This window comes from Triticum dicoccoides, chromosome 3B (genome assembly GCF_002162155.2).
Source record: "Triticum dicoccoides isolate Atlit2015 ecotype Zavitan chromosome 3B, WEW_v2.0, whole genome shotgun sequence".
Taxonomy (NCBI): domain Eukaryota; kingdom Viridiplantae; phylum Streptophyta; class Magnoliopsida; order Poales; family Poaceae; genus Triticum; species Triticum dicoccoides.
In genome coordinates this window covers 261,951,979-261,956,651 of record NC_041385.1, presented here as the reverse complement: position 1 = coordinate 261,956,651, position 4,673 = coordinate 261,951,979, and positions in this window count along the sequence as shown.

The following is a 4,673-nucleotide window of genomic DNA, read 5'->3' as shown; positions in this document are numbered from 1 at the left end:
AGATTGTTGACACCTAGTAATATCCCCCCTGGATGTACATGGGCTGGCACCAACTCCCATTTAAATTCCGTGTTCTCTCCCAACGCTTCAAGTACCCTATTAGAAAACGATCCTTTGATTGTTTCTTGTAATGCCAAGAAATCAGGTTTTTCCTTGTGCATAAATCCCTGCAACTAATTTCTACGATCCAGCTGCCCAAACCCTCTAACGTTCCATATAATCCCTCTCTTTGATCAGGGAATCTGGGTTCCGGCCCCATTTTCATTCGATTTCCGGCCACCTCTTCCACGATCACGACCACGCGACACACCTTGGCATGCACGACCGGACGTAGGAATGGAGCCGGCCTCCTCTCTAACCTGGCTCACTTCCGTCAATCTGGTCATTTCTCTGGCTTTCAACTTCGTGGCTCGCGTCCAGACCAACACCCGATTGGCCTCGCTAGCCGCCACCACGTCTTGCACCAATTTCTGTGCATGAAAACTTTCATACTTTCTCCAAGAGATCAGCCTAGCTTGTCAAATCATAACTCCAAAGGCCTCATGCAATCATCAAATTCAGAGAGAATCACTACATTTTTTCTCGCATGCCATGGGGACTCCTCCCACATGCGATCTCAGCCTCTCTGAGAAGTGAATTCAACAACGGACGTGTTATCGCGCAATTACTCCATGTAGGACGAAGGGCACTCGAGATCATTTGGATGTGGAAGGTATGGCGATGAAGTACTTTTTCAGCCAGCATCCACTTCTCATGTGCTTCCTCTTCGCGATCATTTAGAACCAACGGCGTGGCCTCCTCCTCGGATATCTTTGGTTTTCCTAAAGCCTTCGCTAATTTTGCCCTAGGCGACAAAGGTCCGTGTTTTGTGCCTCGACCAGAGGATGTCGCCATCCACTGGTCAGTCTCCCTGTTGCCCCACCGATGAGATCGATGGGCGCCGCCACAAAGTCCACCCTTTAAACCCTATAGTTGCCTCACGTGGGGTCTCCTGATTTTTCGGAGAAAAAATTATTGACTTTCATCCACCTGCAGTCTGACCTGACGTAGGCCACCCACTCGTAGCGTAGGAGTCCTATACGTGTCTACGGGAGACACAGTGTACATACGGAAAAACGTACTAATACACACGTCCCCCCACCACCCCCTTCCTTGTAACACCTGATACGTCTCCAACGTATCTATAATTTTTGATTGTTCCATGCTATTATATTACTTGTTTTGGATGTTTATGGGCTTTACTTTATAATTTTATATCATTTTTGGACTAACTGCTACGTCTTGAGCCTGCGTTGGTTTTCCTTGAAAAGGAAAGGGTGATGCAGCAATAGTAGCATAAATATTCCCCTCAGTTTTTGAGAACCAAGGTATCAATCCAGTAGGAGGCTCCTCAAAAGTCCCACGCACCTACACAAACAAACAAAGAACTCGCAACCAACGCAATAAAGGTCAATCCCTTCACGGCCACTTGCGAAAGTGAGCTCTGATAGAGATAGTATGATAATATAACTATATTTTTGGTATTTTATAATATAGATCGGAAAAGTAAAGATGCAAATAAAAGTAGATTGAAAGCTTATATGATAAAAGATAGACCCGGGGGCCATAGGTTTCACTAGTGGCTTCTCTCAAGATAGCATAAGTATTACGGTGGGTGAACAAATTACTGTCGAGCAATTGATAGAATAGCGAATAATTATGAGATTATTTAGGTATGATTATGTATATAGGCATCACGTAAGTGATAAGTAGACCGACTCCTGCCTGCATCTACTACTATTACTCCACACATCGACCGCTATCCAGCATGCATCTAGAGTATTAAGTTCATAAGAACAGAGTGACGCATTAAGAAAGATGACATGATGTAGAGGGATAAACTCATGCAATATGATATAAACCCCATCATTTTATCCTCGATGGCAACAATACAATACGTGCCTTCCCGCCCCTGCTGTCACTGGGAAAGGACACCGCAAGATTGAACCCAAAGCTAAGCACTTCTCTATTGCAAGAAAGATCAATCTAGTGGGCAAAACCAAACTGATAATTCGAAGAGACTTGCAAAGATAACTCAATCATACATAAAAGAATTCAGAGGAGATTCAAATATTTCTCATAGATAAACTTGATCATAAACCCACAATTCATCGGATCTCGACAAACACACCGCAAAAAGAGTTACATCGAATAGATCCTCCAAGAAGATCGAGGAGAACATGGTATTGAGATCCAAAAAGAGATAAGAATCCATCTAGATAATAACTATGGACCCGAAGGTCTGTGGTAAACTACTCACAACTCATCGGAGGGGCTATGGTGCTGATGTAGAAGCCCTCCATGGTCGATTCCCCCTCCGGCGGAGCGCCGGCAAAGGCTTCAAGATGGGATCTCGCGGATACAGAAGGTTACGGCAGTGGAATTTGGTTTTCGTTGGCTCCCTGGATGTTCTCGGGGTACGTGGGTATATATAGGAGGAAGAAGTAGGTCGGTGGCCGCCCGAGGGGCCCACGAGATAGGGGGCGCGCCCTGTAGGGGTGGGCGCACCCTCCACCCTCGTGGCCGCCTCGGCTGCTTCTTGACTTGCACTCCAAGTTCTCTGGATCACGTTCGTTCCAAAAATCACGCTCCCGAAGGTTTCATTCCGTTTGGACTCCGTTTGATATTCCTTTTCTTCGAAATACTGAAATAGGCAAAAAAAACAGCAATACGGGCTGGGCCTCCGGTTAGTAGGTTCGTCCCCAAAATGATATAAATGTGTAAAGTAAAGCCCATAAACATCCAAAACGGGTAATATAATAGCATGGAACAATCAAAAAATATAGATACGTTGGAGACGTATCACTAACCTACTAACCGGAGGCCTAGCCCAAATTGTTGTTTTCTTGTCTATTTCAGTGTTTCGAAGAAAAGTAATATCAAACGGAGTCCAAACGGAATGAAACCTTCGGGAGATTTATTTTTGGAACGGAAGCAATGCGGGAGACTTGTAGTAGACATCAGGGAAGCTTCGAGGTGTCCACGAGGCAGGGAGGCGCGCCCGGATACGTCTCCAATGTATCTATAATTTATGAAGCATTCATGCTATTATATTACCTGTTTTGGATGATTATGGGCTTTATTATACACTTTTATATTATTTTTGGGACTAACCTATTAACCGGAGGCCCAGCCCATATTGCTGTTTTCTTGCCTATTTCAGTGTCTCGAAGACTTTTTGAACTTGTGAACTTATGCATAGGGGTTGGCACACGTTTTCGTCTTGACTCTCCGGTAGAAACTTTGGGGCACTCTTTGAAGTACTTTGTGTTGGTTGAATAGATGAATCTGAGATTGTGTGATGCATATCATATAATCATACCCACGGATACTTGAGGTGCATTGGAGTATCTAGGTGACATTAGGGTTTTGGTTGATTTGTGTCTTAATGTGTTATTCTAGTACGAACTCTAGGATAGATTGAACGGAAAGAATAGCTTCGTGTTATTTTACTATGGACTCTTGAATAGATCGAGCAGAAAGGATAACTTTGAGGTGGTTTCGTACCCTACAATAATCTCTTCGTTTGTTCTCCGCTATTAGTGACTTTGGAGTGACTCTTTGTTGCATGTTCAAGGATAGTTATATGATCCGATTATGTTATTATTGTTGAGAGAACTTGCACTAGTGAAAGTATGAACCTTAAGCCTTGTTTCCTAGCATTGCAATACTGTTTATGCTCACTTTTATCATTATTTACCTTGCTGTTTTTATAATTTCAGATTACAAAAACCTATATCTACCATCCATATTGCACTTGTATCACCATCTCTTCGCCGAACTAGTGCATCTATACAATTTACCATTGTATTGGGTGTGTTGGGGACACAAGAGACTCTTTGGTATTTGGTTGCGGGGTTGTTTGAGAGAGACTATCTTCATCCTACGCCTCCCACGGATTGATAAACCTTAGGTCATCCACTTGAGGGAAATTTGCTACTGTCCTACAAACCTCTGCACTTGGAGGCCCAACAACGTCTATAAGAAGAAGTTGTGTAGTAGATATCAAGCTCTTTTCTGGCGCCGTTGCCGGGGAGGTGAGTGCTTGAAGGTATATCTTTAGATCTTGCAATCGAAACTTTTTATTTCTTGTTTTATCACTAGTTTAGTTTACAAAAGAAAACTACAAAAAATGGAATTGAGTTTGTCTCATACGCTTCATCTTTTTAATATCTTTCGTGAGAATGATGGAAAGGAAAAATGTGCTCAAGTGCTAGAAGAAGAAGTCTATAAAATGTTTGGCACTAAATTTTTGAATGATGAACATGATTGCAATGTTGTTAGTATGAATTCTTTGAATATCTATAGTACTAATGATGATTGCACTAGTCATGATGAAAATGTCTCTTATAAGCATGTCAATTTTTGTAGAGTGCATAGAGTTTGCAAGTACACACCAAATACGGAAGATAGATTTTGCAAGAGGCATAAGTATTTAAAAACTAAATGGTTGCAAGAAAGGCTAGATGTGAGTGCTGAAAATTTAACATTTCTTTACCGTACTTGTGAACTTTGCAATAAACATGGTCATTTAAATCTCGGATGCAAATTGTTTCATGATCGAATCGTGTCCAAAAATTATGATGACTTGATTTCCCTTGCACATCATAATTTGCTTTTGGGTTATGAAGAAA